The sequence below is a fragment of the Pinus tabuliformis genome, chromosome 1_2 (assembly GCF_031772625.1).
Source record: "Pinus tabuliformis cultivar Carrire ecotype Pingquan chromosome 1_2, CPIR1, whole genome shotgun sequence".
NCBI classification, from domain to species: domain Eukaryota; kingdom Viridiplantae; phylum Streptophyta; class Pinopsida; order Pinales; family Pinaceae; genus Pinus; species Pinus tabuliformis.
This window is the reverse complement of record NC_142298.1, coordinates 1,009,933,373-1,009,950,895: the sequence shown is the minus strand read 5'-3', so window position 1 is coordinate 1,009,950,895 and position 17,523 is coordinate 1,009,933,373. Positions and strand designations below refer to the sequence as shown.

Genomic DNA, 17,523 nt, shown 5'->3' with positions numbered 1-17,523 from the left:
GCCATCAGCCTTCTTTGCGATCTTGTATAGACCATAAACTATCAATCTAAATCACCAAAGCCTTGGTACCAACTGTCATGTTAGTGCAGCTTGCACCAGCTTCCTTGTCCCGATCACCTATGATACCACCTATCACACTAGTGCAGTGGGATCAACTTCTCATCACAATTCACCAGTTTTGATACCACCTGTCACGCCCCTACACTGGCGGTACTCTTCCAACCACACTATAGGAGGTGCGGCACCACTGACCCTTTTCTTTTCACCAATACTTACGGTCATGGACTACGCCTTACTTCTATACTTAGTTTATTTTTCTCTTTTACCAAGTACTTTCATTCATTATAACACAACAGTTAAACATTCATCAACATTAACATAAATGCACAATAATATAGATGGGAGGGGCTCCACTTGAGGGAAAATATGATTGTACCGTCGTAGCCTACACGATTTCCTAGATCACCTCGGAATTCCTTTACTTATTAGGGTCGAGTTCCTCCTGGCTCCACGGCCCCTTTATCCTATCCAAATCTTCAGACAATCTCCCATAGCTCATCGCCATAGCTATGCCAATTTTTTTAGAATAAATGAAACTCGAGAAAGAAAATTTACCTTTCACGCCAATGAGATTCGAACTCTAGACCTTGGCGTAGTTCCACTTTAGTCCACCATTTCTGAACTAGAGAAGCTAATCCAACTGAAACCGGACACCATGTAGATTGATTTGAGTTTTGGTAGCACAATCCTTGGTGGTGTGGGGAGCAATCATGGTTCCTTCCGCCATAGTGGCGTGAAGCCCATATGGATAAATTGATGAATCTATAACCAGTGGCATCGAGGTTAACAAGCTGAGAAATCTAAATACCAGACCTGGGAATGCCCAAGCCCTGAGCCTTGTGGAAGCAGAAGCTACCATCGCCATTGACTATTTTGTATGAGAGATCAATATTCTTACCCTCACTCAACTGGAAAAAAGGATGGGGTTGGTCACATAGATCTGTAGAACTAGAAAAACGTATGATAGGAAACACCTCTCTGATACAACTGATTTGAATCTTGGGGAGGGCCCCAAGATCTGAGTAATTGCCACACCAAGAAAAGAACAAAAGTAATCCAAACTAGAAAAGTAAATCATGAACCAACTTTTATTAGATCAGAAAATAATGGTAGAAACTAAATTGCGCTGGGCCCTCCCCTCACTTACAAAAAGAGGCTTGTTATTTATAACATTTTTTAGTTACATTACCATGGGTAAGTACCATGGGTGGGAAAATACCATGGGTGGATTTCCATTCAAATCATTACCACGGGTAAACACTGTAGGCGGATTTCTATTCAGATCAATTACACCTCATTCTTATTTCTTAAAAATATTTGTAATGACATTAGAGCTAATTATCTTCCCTAGTCTCCCTGCGATACCCATTAATTTAATTTCCTTTCCTTCTTGGAAAAATTCAAGATAAGTTCTTGAAAATTAAATGCTATTGTCCCCAAAGATTGTAACCATTAGACTCCTAATACAACATCAACACCATCCATTGGAAGGGAAATCATTGGAGTATTTATTAAATATCCCCCCATTGTTAGCTTGATATTATCGCACTTGCCTAAGCAATTTATAGTTCTTCCATTTAAAACCATCACTTAACACTCAAGTGCTAGATATAGAAAGAAATTTAATTCCTTGGATATCTTACAACGAATAAAATTATGGGTACTAACTTAATCAATCAACACTATTACTTTTTCCTTCTTGATATATCCTTCTATCTTGAGAGTTTGAGGAGTGGTAATTCCCACAAATGCATTACAATATATGGTTGGATTCATTTCTTCTTTCTCTAGGGTTGGTTCCTGGTGTATATCTTCTTCTTTTGATGTTCATTGTTCCTTTTTTCTTACTCTTCACAATCTGTGTAAAATAATTTCTTCTCAACACACTTATGACCTTTAGTGTGATTTCTATCACAACTATAATAGAGCATTTTTGCCATCAACCTTGTAGTTTGCATGAGGCTAGGAGCAACAATACTTCCATGTTTATAGTTGTGAGTGGTAGACCTCCTTATTGCTAAATTCTACTCTCAACTTTTCTTGCCACTCTGAATGTGGTTTCCAATGAATTAGGTTCACAAGGGAGAACCTCGTGTTAGATGTTATGCTTTAAAGTCCCTATGACAACATCAATCATATGCTCTGCTATAATATCAAGTATTTTGATATTCAATCTTTGGATGTGCTCAATGTGCTCTACCATTGAACCCTTTTGTTTGATATTTATCAATTGGCTAAAGAAGGTATTTCTCTTTGTATCCTCATAATGTGCTAGCAATTCCTCTGTAATTATTTTCCAAGTGACAATTGATTTACGAGAACAAAGCCATTGATACCACATAGATTGTTTGAGTTATAAATATAAAGATGCAATGTGTACCTTTTGTGTGTGTGTGTGTCACATCATGTAGATCAAAGAATCGCTCCATCTCTAGTATCCATGTCAATGAATCCTTGCTATCAAAATTTCTCATATCAATCTTTGGAATGTGGTGGATCTTCAACCCAAAGTTAAAATCATGATTCACATTCCTTTTGTTGTCATCATGATTTTCATAGATTACCTTATCACCATTAGGAAGCATTTCCTATAGAAACTTGGTCAAACCTTCCATGTATGCTTTTATTTTTTCCTCTAAACCATCCATATTAACATTCATTGCATCATCTTCAACTTTAGTTACTCGTTGTGAAAGTGAAAGTTGTTGCACTTAGTTCCATAATTTTGATACATCTTGTTGCATTTCTTCTTCTTCACGTGTCATAGTACATATTTTTTAGGGTTTAATGGGTGTAGAATTTTTTTGTTTGGGAGGAATTTTGGACAAATTGGCGGTATCTATGCTTCACTATTCCCTTTGAATTACTTGAATTTCTTTTCAAACAAAAGTAATGAAAATTTAAAAATACACACCTTTTAGAGCCTGATTTTGAGCTAATCTTAAATTCACAAAATCCTAAATTCAAAAAAATATGTATTACAAATGAAATGCAAAGGAGCTAATCTTAAATTCACAAAATCTGTATTACAAATTCTCACCACATTCTATGTAACAACACTTGGTAGGTTCGAGCTACAATTCAGTTGGATTGGGTTTTTGGTGGTAGCCTCTCGGCGTGCCATCTCCAGAAGGAATCGGAAAACAAATGAGACATAAAGGGTAGCCAAACAAAATTTTAGGGTTTTGTCTACAAATCTCCAACATTGGTTCGTATCAAAGCACCATTACTATCAGTCTCACATTGTAGAGACACCTTGTGATAATGACGTGACCATCACGAGCTGGAAATCTTGGTGTGGACACATCATTCAAGGTACAATGTATTGGATTTTGAAAAGCCATGGGATTCCAAAAATATAACCATAGCCGATAAATTGAAATATAACTAAGCTATGGATCCCTTTTAGAGAATTCAACCTTATGTTAGTGATAAAATCAAAGTGAACATATGACATTGAATCAAAAATTTTATTCTGTAATGTCAAATCAAATTCCATTAGGTGTGATTCACAATCCTTAGCAATCAGGGCTTATGTATCCATATTCCCTAAAGTAAACTTGCCATTAAGTTATATTAATTCCTTACGAAGTAAAGTGGGCAGACCAATATGAGGGAGTTGTTATCACATAACACTACATTTAAAAATAATCAAATAGTACGACTTACATAGCAAAATAAAATTTATAATGGAAAAAAAAAATTAACATGGACCATCAATAAATTACTTCAATTTACATCATAATTTTCCATTATTATAGAAAAAAACAAAGTAATTGAAAGTAAAAAAAAAATGATTTCTTATGATAAAAATACAATAAAAATAATGCAATAAAAATACAATAAAAATAATGCAATAAAAATACAATTTCTTATGGAAAAATAATACTTAATATGTAATTTCTTCAATTACTTAATATGGAGTTTAAATGGTATGTAAACATAACATTATTGATATTACATTATGCTTAATTTCTTTTAATTGCATTTGATATATAATATTTAAAACATAAAAAATGGTGTAGTGTTAGTCATATTAAATAACATAATTTTGTGTTAGTAGAGAAAATAAAATAACTTAATAAAAACAAAATCTTATATTTTTACTTTTCATTGTGAATTTAATGTGTAATTTATTCCATTATTAATAAGCATGAATATGTGATATTTCAAAAACATTATATATATATATATATATATATATATATATATATATAGATATAGATATATATATATATATATATATATATATATATATATATATATATATATATATATATATATATATGTTATTGTTAAAATATTTTATTCGCATGTTGTTAAAAACTAGAATAGGTCCATCTTAAAAACTAGAATAGATCCATCTTAACTCCAAATCTATTAAGAGTCTAGAGGACTCAAATCTCTAGAAGTGTCTTTTCACCCTTGGTAGATTCGGAGTTAAAGTCTACAAGACTCAAATCTCTAGAAATGTCTTTTCACCCTTGGTAAATACAGAATTAAAAATTGATCTACACTTGTGATAATTATTGAAATTTACTCAATTTAAATTTCATAAACGTATTTTATTATATCTATTTAAACTAATTTAAAATATTGATAATAAACGTATTTTATTATATCTATTTAAACTAATTTAAAATATTGATAGTAAACTTTATTATATATTGTATTGTATTTATATTAAACTTTATTATATATTTTAAATACAATATTTTGATATTTAATAATGTAATTAATAAATTTGTTAATGTATACTAAAAATAATATATTATGATTTCAAAACCTACAAATTTTAAATAATTATATGGAAGGCGTACTATAAGGGTGTGTTCACCCACCAACCTTCATCCTCTATCCAAACCCTATCTTAAAAGGGAATGTGTTCGCAGTTTTTCTGTCACCACACTATCAACACGTGAACGTCTTTAAGGACAATGATATGAGGTTCGCCAATTGGATGGATGCACAATGACAATCAAAGAGAATAAATGTGTTACTTTACACCAGCTTCACCTCAAAAACCACAAAGAAATGTCACTCATCTCTTTCACCGTGGTTTCAAGGATTACCAACGCAAACTTGTTTGCAAAGAAAACTTCAAGAAGTTGAGGCTGAAGCCTCTTTTGAACATTCATGCTAAAGGGAAGTTTGATGGCCTGCACACTCAAAAGGTCCATGGCTCTTATCCAACATCTCTAGACATGATAAAAGAGCAATTCAAAGGATGTGCATTTAGAAGTTGAATCCCTATAAATGAGTTTCTTAAACTAAAGAGTTGTGTATAGATGAAGCGTTGTGTAGAGGTGAAGCATAAATAGCTACTAACAATTGCATATGGAGCTAGTGACAATTGCATTCATTCTTAATCACTGGTTGAAATCATAGAAGTCCTCAATTTGTTTAAACTCGGGATGTGTGTATTTAACTCAAGGTGGACCCTTGGGGTGAAGCAAATGGCTTTGCACATTAGACAAACTAAAACCATGGTTCTCTCTCTAGCCATCTCCACCCATGCATGCAAAATATTACCAACTTCCTAACCCATCGAGGGAATATTTCAATGCAAGTATGTAAATATTATATAAAACAAATGAAAATAAAAAAATTAGTGTGTTGATCAAATATAGCATAGATTCATCTTATCTCCATATCTACCAAGAGTAGAGAGGAATCAAATCTTTGGAGGTGCAAATATTTTCTGAAGTGTTGCACTCAAAATGAGATTTGATCCCTTTTGATACTTGCTAGTTCTAGAGTTAAGATCGATCTATACTGGTGATAATTATAAAAATTTATTTAATCTAAATTTCATAAACATATTTTCTTATATCTATTTAAACTAATTTAAAATACCTATGTTTTATTTTATTATATATTTTAAATGTAATATTTTGATATTTAATAATTTAATTATTAAATTTATTGATGTATATTAAGAATAATTTGTGTGTAGGGTTCAATTAATGAACGGAACACCCAATACTTGTACCCAATACCCAATACTTGAGGTAGATCTACGCGATATTTGTAGGGTACGTCAAAACACCCCATACTTGTACCAAGTACCATAACACCCAATACTTGTACCAATTACCCTAAATTTAAATGTAACATTTTAATATTTAATTATTAAATTTATTGAAGTCTATTAAAAATAATTTGTGAGTGTAGTTCAATTAGTGACTATTAGGTCAACTGAACATTCAATACTTGTACAATGTATCCTAACACCCAATGTTTGAGATCACTTAATACTAACTTAATCAATGTTTGAGATCACTTAATACTAGCTTAATCAAAGAGCGTAACCCAGTGTTCAGGGAATTAAACCCTTAACCTCTCAATAAAAAATGTCAATAACAAAAACTTGACCAATTGACCTTCGTCGTCTATCTAGACCCTATCGAGAAAGGACATTTGTTTGCTCTTTTCTTGTCAGCGCACTGTCAACACACAAACATGATATGACGCTAGTCACTTAGATGAATAATAATAATGATATGACGTGCATTGTTTTACACCAGCTTCACCATGGATAACAGAGAACTCTCGTTCAGCTCTTTTAATGCATGCCAACAAAAACTCGTTTTTGAAGAAACCTTCAAGAAGTTGAGGTTGAAGCCTCTTTTAAACATTCACGCTAAAGAGAAATTGGATGCCTTGCACACTCGAAACGTGCATGGCTCACTCAAAAGGTCCATGGCTTTGATTTAAGGTCAGGTAAGATCACTTCAGAGAATGTGCATTTTGAAGCCGAATCCCTTTGAAATGATTTTCTTAAGCTCCAAGAATTGTGTAGATGTAAGTATAAAAAGATACTAACAGTTGCATTTAGTCTCAATCACTCCTTGAAATTACAAAAATTCTAAACCTATTTAAACTCAGGATATGAGTATTCAACCCAAGGCGGATACCAAGGGCGAAGCAAATGCCTCCCCCACACTAGACGACCTGAAACCATGTTTCCCCCACTAGCCATCTCCACTCATGCATGCAGAAAATGCGAACTTCCCAACCCATCACATAAGCAGTGGCGAAATCCCACAGAGAAAACAAACCCTCCACAGCTCAGTTGTGTACCCTGCATTGGCAAACAAATGTTACAGAACGTTCACACGCATGTGTACACTCAGTTATTTCTTAAATTTACATGAACCAATAGTGGTAGAATGCCCACAAAGTTATTCATATTAACCTTATACAACATCTTCTTCCAAGTCCTGCAAGGCTTCTGGATGTCGTGGAGTTCATCGATGGTCAAATCCGTGGAAGCTTAATCTAACATGACCACTACTCCATTGTAGACAACCTCTAACTTGCCATATCTCTTGTTTTGCATGTCGCTCAATCTTCTTAAACTTTCGGCCAAAAGATAATAGGAAACCAAGACTTTGGAGAGGGCATTCTTGGTCTCGGGAGGTGGTAGAGCCATAGAATCCAAGCATGCTGATAATACCATACCAGTCTACTTTGGTTGTTCGACATGTTACCTGCAATAAACAAAGAAAAAAAGGAGTAAGCTCAATTTATTTACGATAACATGGGAAACTAAACTATAGTTATATGAAGACAGACGCAAGACCCACAACCTAAAAGAAAGTGGTTGTTGTTTTCCAACTCGTCACTTGAAGGCTTGAAGTAAAAGCAAGTGGTCATTGTTTTCCAACTCGGCACTTAAGGCTTGAAGTAACTATTCTTGATTATTTGATAGACGCCAGACCTACGACCTAAAAGCAAGTGGTAGTTGTTTTCCAATTCGTCACTTGAAGTCTATTCTTGATTTTTTTTCTTTTTTATTAACATATGGTGAATCGGTAACTATCAAGTTTAATCCACGGGAGATCCACGATCAAACCTCATTGCTGCCACTATAACACCAAAGAGCATAACCAACCACCTGCAAGTCGGTTATACTAAGATCCTATGATTTTAGCAAGAGCACACCCACGGGAGGGGGGTCCGCCCCTCTAGCCGCCACCACAGCAGGTCACTGTACTCAATGAGATTTGAACTTCCTATTCTTGATTTTTTTTACCAGCTTGTAGCTGGATGTACTAGTGGGAAGATCCGTATGGAGATGATAGTGTTTTATTGACTTTATATATATATATATATATATATATATATATATATATATATATAATAGGTTTTAAATTATAAAATAATTAATTTTTGAATAAATTAAGGTTGGATTTTAGATTTTTGTAATTTATATTGCAATTGAGAATATTTTTCGGATTAATCACGTTATTAAAATTTGGTCGATTTAATCAACTAATGTGGTTCATCCTTATGACAAAGATTTGAGGATGAACCATATTAATTGGTTCATAAAGACAAAAGTTGTGAAGAATCCAAAGACATTCATATCTATAAATTAAAAAAAAAAAAAAAAAAAAAATTACAAAATAAATTACAAATTGTTATTTATAAATTAATATAGATTATATAAAATAAAATATAAGAGAGGTTGAAAAAAGAAAAGATGTTATTTTTCTATGTTGCAATGTTATTATTATTTTTAAAGTTAATTTATTTAATATGATTTAATTAACTGTGTAGTATTTTAATTTAAAATGTAAATGTGAATTAACTAATTTATAAATTAAGATAAATTACAAATTAATATTATTTATATCACTGGGTGTATATTTAGTGTATTTTAGCAATCAGATTATTGTATGGGGGTTGATTTCTTGTTTCACAAATAAGGAGGTCTCACATACCAATTTTATGTATTTGGTTGTTAAAAGGCACTTTCAAAAAAAATGTATCAACAAGTAAGCCAAAAACTCAAGTTTTCATCTATGTAAAAATTTATAAATGTGCAATAAGGATTTAATATATTATTATTATTATTATTATTATTATTATGTGGTCAATAAAAGTGTAGATATATACTCTTACCACATTTTTGTGTATCTTAGATTGTTAATCAATTACTTCCCATTATAATTCTAAAAAGCCTTTGCATAAAAAAAAGATAGGTATAAGATGTAAATGTAGGAGTAAAATTGTAAATGTGTAAACATCTCAATTTATTAGTTCATCCCAAATTATTATTGGATTCTATTTGCCTATTAGGCACTATTAATTTAGCATTGACTAATATAAATTATAAATTTTTGTGCAATTTTTTTAGAAAAAAAATTCTAACTTAAATGGTAAGCCCTAAAATAACCTACAACACTTATTTTATATGAAATACTAATTTTACATTCAATACATACAATAAAATTAGCCATCATCAAAATTTAACTTCTTAAATATTCCCTCCCCTACTTTTAAAATATGAGACATTTATTTTTAAATAAAATATTAATTTTACATCCAATACATCTACCTATAATTAAAAATAAAATAAATGGATTAAGAAAATTTAACATTTCAGATATTTTCTTCCCTACATTTAAAGATATGCTACTTCATATTAGGAAAATGTCTGCAACAAAAGTACTATATTATGATATCACTGACTTGTAAGCGCACACCCCAAACATCATTTGAGTAAAGTTACCGAATTAAAACCAAATTATTTATAAGCAATCACATTGTCTAATCAATGACTAAATTATGAAATACTCTGCGAAGGGTTCTTCCAGTTTTCCTCTCCCACAGTGAGACTAGCTCACTCTGGCTGATTATTCATGGTTCTGGAATCACTTGCCACTCTGATCGTGAAAGCTGCAATGTCATCTTCTAGATTGAAAACAGCTGCACCACATAAAAACACTGTCAGTTTTAATTTGTCTGCTATGGACTGATATAATCACACTGTAGTGTGACTTCTGTCCAGGTATAGTTTTGGTTGGAAAAGAGTAAAGAAGAAGTCAAGCCACTGAAACGTTTGTTAAACTACAGTAAACTTTACATATAATATAATACTTATAAACTATCAAATTGTAAACTGGAATATTTGATTACACTAGATCCATCTCAGCCATAAAGTCATCAAGTCGCAAGAGGCAACTTAAAATTTATTTGGGGGAAGGGGGTTGGAGTGTGCTTCCACGCTACCATTGAAAGATTATATTCAATTAGAATAAGGAAAATAAAAGAGAAATGATTCTCCAGGGTTGTTATGCATTTGAAGGTTGTGGATTTAATAATTTGATTATATTTTTAATATAAATATAATTCAACCAATAAAATTGAAAATTATAGGTTTTTTATTTTAATGTTACAAATTCTGATAACTATAAATGTCAGCATTTTGATCGCTATCTAAAGTTATTAACCATTTAATATATATTGTACAATCATTTAATTTATAAAACTTATATTTAGTGTTGGCTTTGGTTAAGTTGGTGAGACAGGTTAAACAAATAATTTCTAGGTTAAGTTGGTGAGATATGTTAAACAAGTAATTCTTATGTAATTTTTATTTTATTAAAATAGGGAGGTTTTGCTAGTATATCTATTTCAATTTTTCCTTTTCCAAATTTTTCTTGTTAAATATAGAGAGTCGGTGAACTAAGTGATTAAGTGTTTGAGTGTTGAGTCAAGTTAAGTGATAAATAACTTTTAGTGTGTGATTGCATGTCAAGATATTTTAAGCAAGTCCCTAGTTGGAAAAGGATAAATACCTTTCACCCGATTCATTGTAAGCATAAATTTTGTGTAATCAATAAAAAAACCACAGCTCAAATGTTACTTGAGTAAATTTGTGTTTTGTCTCATTTACCTTTCTAACAATTTAATATCAGAACTGAGTCTAGAAAAATCAAAGTTCAGACCTTTCTAACAAATTGGTATCAAAGCTGAATCTAGAAAGAACCAAAGTTCAGACCTTTCTAACAAATTGGTATCAAAGCTGAATCTGACGAATGCAGCGCCAATCTGCTAGAGCCGCACGGTTTATTATTTTCTGGGTTATTCAAGAACTGTGAATTCGTAGGGAGAGATATAGCTGGAATAGTGGCCAGAAGTTGTTATTGGCTTGGGGGGCCACCGTATCGTGAAACGCCGTGTGTACTAGCCGCCACAATCGAACAGCGAAGAGCGTAATAAAACTTGGTATTTGTTGAAAGTCAAGCGGCAGTCAAAATTAGAGAAAAATGTCGTAGCCCCAACCGGTGCCACCCAAGTTAAGTTCTTAGTGTTGGAGGTTTCGTTTAAAGTTCATGCGTTGGTAAGGTACTCAAGAAACCCATAAGATTATGGAGATACATTTTTAAAAAGCACATGGTATTAAAAAAATGTTGGTTTGTGTTTTTTTTTTTTAAAAGGAGCATTAGTTTTGTTATAAAAAGGGTTTAATATAAGGAAAATATATTTTTAGAAGGGGTTAATAAATGATAAAGGAATTTTATAAAATTTATTTTATGAAGTTTTTATGAGTTATAAAGGGTTTTGAAGCATAAAGTATTTGAAAAAGTTTGGTAGTGTATAAAAGTATTTTGGTGTTTTGTTAAGCATGACAATTTTTTGGGTGAAGATTGTGTCTTATAGGGGTGCATATCGAAAGGGGTGCATATCGAAAATTATATTTTTTGGGTGATATGGAAGATAGCCTCATGCAATGAGGAAAGCATTTATAAGAAAGAGGAAATACATCAGCCATAGGTCGCAAAGCGCAACTGAAAAAGACTAAGAAAATGAATCGAAAAGAAGAGGCAGAGATCATTATCATGGTTAGAGAGGTTCAGGCTGCAACTGAGAAATTGAGAAGTTTAGCAGAAGACAAAGAAGAAATCGAGGGTGATTGGTGTAGCTTTGATTTGCTACCACCTCCTTTGTTTACAGGTAAATATTTTGATCATTGGGTTATCAAGATGTTAACTTTTCTTCGAGTTAAAGAGTTAATTGAATACGATTCTAATAACCCATATGATGATGTATGCAATGTTTTAGCGTTGTGTTTTATAAAACAAGGATTGGATGAGAAGTGTTTGTGCAAGGTAGAAAAAGCTACAACTTCCAAGGAAGCAGGGAAGTTCTTGGAAGCAGAGTTTGGTGCAAGGGGGAGCGACATGCAACATCAAGTTATGTCACAAGCAAAGAAATCAGTCGCAAATCTAAGAGTATATGAGCAAGACTCTAAGAGGAAAACAGAGCTTGAAGAACCCCACTCAAAAGTGGATGATGGTTGTCAAGATCATAAAATTGAAACCCATTATGCAAGCATGCATATGGATGAAGAAGATGCATCAAAGATTACAAAGAGAGAAGTTGAAGCATTTGTGTTTGATACAGAGCAAGAGCAAATAAATGCTCAAGGAATCCATTGTAATGTGGACGATACAAATGGCGCTGAATCCCACTGTGATGAGACACATGTGGATGATGATTGCAAAGTTATATGTGAATTCATGAATTCAGCCGCAACTGCTGAATTTGGTGAAGTTGAAATTGCCAATGAGCACATGCATGCTCGGATATCCCACAATAGTGTGGATGAACATTATGTTGATGATATGTGTAGTTTATTTTTTGAAATAAGGATTGGTTGTAACTTGTGACAATATGGTAAACACAATGTTTGATGAAACATTGAAGGTTGAAGCTGCCACTATAGCAGCAAGATATGAAGCAATTGGAACTGCTCATGAAGAAGTATGTCGTCTAGCAGCAGTTAATGATCAAGAACATGATAAAGTGATTGAAGAATTTTTGATAAAAATATCCACTAACAGCATAACAATAGAAGACAACCTCCATGCAGTTGACAAGAAGGCAGATGTAGAGCAAGAGGCTCTCACTGAAGAGAGTCATATGAAAGATGTTTTTAACATTGTTTTTGAATATGCAGGTATTCAAAATAGCATGGGAGTGGGAGTTGAAAGCAAGGTTGTTAATAATTTTGATGCAGTTTTGAAGCTCATTGAAGAATAGATTCAAAAACGAATAGAACAAATTGATGCGAGTCTTAAAGAAGCAAGTGGAATAAAAAAATTGAATGAAATGGTGAATATTGATCTTGAATGTGCAGATTACAGGAAAAAAGTAGCAGTACTTGATGATGAAAGTGAAAAGAATGATATGAACGACAAAAATGAATGCGTTGAAACCATTTTTGAAGATGCAATGTTATGGCAACAGTATATGGTTGAATGAATGTTTGAAGAAGAAGATGTAGTAGACAAGATCAAATTGTGTTTTAGTACAAATTCAAGAAAAGTGAAAGAAAAATTGTAGCAACAACAAGTAAATAAATCTTACAACAAGAAAGTTCAACACAGAATGAAGTAATTTTGAGGATATAAAATTTGGAAGAAGAGAAAAATAAAATGCAAAATTGTGAAAGTCTTGAGTCATTGTAAGCCTAGCTAAGACATAGACCAGTAGACATGTTTGAGTGATAATCGAGTCAAGTTAAGTTATGTTGAATCATACAGTCGTAATTATGGGGGGTGTTAGAAATTGTAATTACTCCCGCATGTGGAGTTGGCTAAACATAGAGAGTCAGTTAACTGAGTGATTGAGTGTTGAGTCAAGTCAAGTGATAGACTATTTTTAGTGTGTGATTGCATGTGGTTGCATATCAAGATATTTTAGGCAAGTCGCTAGTTGGAAAATGATAACTACCCTTCGCCTAGTTTATTCTAAGCATCAGATTCTGTGTAACCAATAAAAAAGCCACAACTTAGGGGTTCTTTGGGTAAATTTGTGTTTTGTCTCCTCTGTCTTTATAACATTTTCAAAATTAAATTTGACCTTAAAAACAAAAAACAAAAAATTTCTAAAATCAATACTTAATTTCTATAAAATAATTAATTTAAAACTAAATAGCCATATAAAAACAAATCTCATCAGAAAAATCACCAAATTCTATTTCTGGAATTTTTGTTTTGGAATCTATTTACAGCATGCTACGAGTCTTCTGACAATGCCATGGATCAAGGAAGTTTCTCTTAAAGTAACTGGCTTACGTACCATCACGAAAATTCGCTAACTATATTCACATTAAAGCTAAGTTACTTTTACAAAACGCTGCTTTGGGAAAGGGAATATTGATGGCCTCATCATGACAATAGCAAGTCCCCACAATGGTTTTAATGTTCTTCGGACTTAATGGTGGGTGATTTTTTTGTCTTCTTTGCGCATGTTTTTTGTCCACAGTTATATCTTCAATTTATGTGGCTTAAATTTTAGTGAATATTTGTTAAATTTTAAATTTGCGCGTACATTTTATGCAAATATGTTTTAATGGTATCTTAGGATATTAGATTTATTATGTGAAGAGGCAGATTCAAGCTCAAGCTCAATAAATAAGAGAGGTTATAATGTTTAATTATATAATGATATTTACTATTATTTAATAAAATTAATAATTATAATTATTATATATTAATATTAAAGTTTGTATTTAGAGAGATTTTATCTTTTTTAGTATTGATATATTTCAAGTTAAGATAGATTTATGTTGACATAATCAAAAACACATTTGAAATAGTTAAAAATCACAATCTTTTTCACAATTATACATTCAAACCTACAAATAAGAATGATATATATCTAAAATTAAAATATTTAAACTATTTATAAATGAAAATTTGTTTAAAATATCTCAATTTAATAAACCAGAAATATTCTTCTTCTAAGTAACGATCCGACTAATTAAATAAAAAAAATTGCTAAATGAAACATCACATTTTTACACTTTAAAAGCAAGGATAACCAAAAAAATTTAATTATTATTGGTTTGGCCACATATAAAATGGCCGGTCCCATTCTTTTCCACCAATGTTCCAATTCATCGCACCTTCATCGACCAGCCATGTTGATCGGAACGGGAGGTAACCTCATGCAGGCCATGTTTATTGTCCCACTGCGTAACAGAAATTGCTCAGGTGGGCTCTGTTTGCCATGGGTATTTTTGGAGCATTGCTACTATGATCTCTTGGAATGGGCCACAACATCCACATGCAAATGACTTGCCTCTGATTTTTCAGTGTATTTTAGAGACTTAAAGGTTCGCTTGTGTTACTATTGTCCAATAGATAGTTGTGATGTGCCCCTTTTTTTTGGTTTAAATGTCTGGGTATTTCATTGTTTTCGAGTTTCTTGTACATAGATTACCAGTGGCAGTCATTTCTTAATTAAATTTTTAAGATCTTGATACTAAAGCAATTTTTATTATATGTGCCAAGTCACCGATTTAATAAGTTTATCTAAAACCCTAACATGGTGTTTATTTTTTTAGCAGGTTACTTCTTATTATTACTGTGTTTACTGTGGCTGTTTTTGGTGGGTTAAGTATGTGTTTTTCTATTTCGAAAGTCTGTTTTAAAACCAAAATTGTATTCGATTTAAACACTAACTTTACCTAACTTGTATTCCATTTAAACCTTGAATTGTTGTTTTTTTATGTTTTTAAGAGGATGTGTCTTGTTATCACTATAGTTGTGGTATAGATATATGAATTATTATTTTGCAAGTTTTTGTAAATATTCTAGTTTTATTAGATTTTAACATAATGTAATTTTTTTTTTTGGGGTACTTTCGAAATAAAAGTTCACCATTAAAAAAGTATTTTTACATTTTTAAATTTTAGATTGTTTTTTATTTTTAACAAGATGTAATTATGGGCTTTTTTTGCCTATATTAATCACATTTATTAATATAGTTGTGCTAATAATTAAACAACCACATTTCTTTTGGCATTTTTAAAACTTATTTTTTATTGAATTTTCTATTATATAAATATTATTACTAAATTTTAATAAAAGTAAAAATTTATTTTATTAAATTATATTTATATTTTAAAATATATGGTAATTTTAAATATATAATAATTTTTTATTTGAATCATTATGTCGATAAGCATTTTATAGTAGAGTTTTGCTTGCTAACACTGTTGAAATTCATCATCTTCAACACAATTTTCAACACCTGTCCCACACCCTAACCAATTCTCCATTACGTTTTCCCATAACAACATTTTTTTGCTAAATACTACTCCCCGAAATCTTTGTACTCACACCACCTGAAGCTTCAACAAAAAGAAAGTCAGCGTAACCTATTTGTTGTCAAGGCTTAAAGGCAAGGCCAGTTGCTTGCTCAGTAGGAAGCTGAAAGAGCAATGGATTTTCGCAAAGGAATTCAATTTGAGAAAATATGAACCACTAAGTGCATTCATTTTTTTGGCGTAGATATCGTGATCCTAGTGGTTATGCAGGTCAGTACTGGGAACCACATGTCTTTAGTTCTTGTTAGAGGAGGCTATGCAAACCCACTTGTGGCTGGAATAATTGCATGGCAGCAAGCGGGTTTGCATATCCTCGTTGTGGAACCGTCGTTCAACCTCCTGGTGAGTATAGTGCCTCAAATGACTATTCGCCTCCTAATCTGCTTCCAAATAGCTATGGTCCACCTATTAATTAGAGTGCACAAGGAGGTGTTGGTAGAGGTGTGGGACCTATGGGATACTATAATTACGGGGAAGAAAAATCTCATGGATAACTAGAGCCAAGGGGAAATATTGGGAGAAATGACTCAAGAAAACGTGACGAGTAGTTATGGTGCCGCCTAAGACAATAAAACAATGTGATGAAAAATGTGGAGAAAATTGTGATATTTATTAAATTTACATCTCCAAATTTTCTTCCAACGTGACTTCTGACGAAATCAGATCTCTTTGGAGAAATTGGCAAAGTTGAAAAAAAAAACAGAAATGTGGTTATAAAGACTAATGGCCTTGGAACATTTAGATATACATAGATGAAGTAGGTAACAACAAAGTGATGTTGTTTTTGAGTTATGAATATCCATCTGTTGCACATTTTGCAAGCAGTTTTTATAGTGATTATGTTATGAGAGCTAACCAAGATGAAAAGTGAACAGAGGCATGTTAAAAAAAATTACGCAGAGAGGCAGAGTAAAAATAATTTACGTGGAGAGGCAGAGGGGTGTGACTTTTCGCGAGGGGTGTGACTTTTGTGCAACTTGATTTTGCACACCGCACAGCTCGATTTCGCCACTGTGGAGGCAGAGGGGTGTGACTTTTCGCGAGGGGTGTGACTTTCGCGCAGCTTGATTTCGCACACTGCGCAACTCGATTTCGCCATTGTGGAGCTCGATTTCGCAGACCTGCATTTCGCACAGCTATTACACAGACTTAAAAATACATAATTCACTCATGGCAAAAACAGAGAGTAAAACAAAGTAAGGTTGGAGCAACACTATAAAAACTTAGGATTGAATTCTAAATCATGAAAAATACATTCACATGAGACTGCGGCTCATTCACCAAGTAAAACAAAGCTTTTACAAAGTAAGGTTGGAGCAACACTATAAAAACTTAGGATTGAATTCTAAATAATGAAAAATACATTCACATGAGATTGTGGCTCATTCACCAAGTAAAATAAAGGTTTTACACTTCACGCGGAATAACACATAGTAAAACACAAAAACTGTTGTTTTCATGCGCCCACCAAAATTTGCTCCACCATTTTCTCATCAAAGACTCTTTCTCTCTTTCTCTCTTACTCTCTTACTTTCTAACCACTACAAAAT

The 17,523-nt window shown here is 32.4% G+C and overlaps 1 pseudogene; it reads right to left on the bottom strand.

The window, feature by feature from the left end:
- Positions 1-5,072: 5,072 nt before the first annotated feature.
- Positions 5,073-7,042, bottom strand: LOC149209523 (alcohol acyltransferase 9-like; annotated as a pseudogene).
- Positions 7,043-17,523: the final 10,481 nt, after the last annotated feature.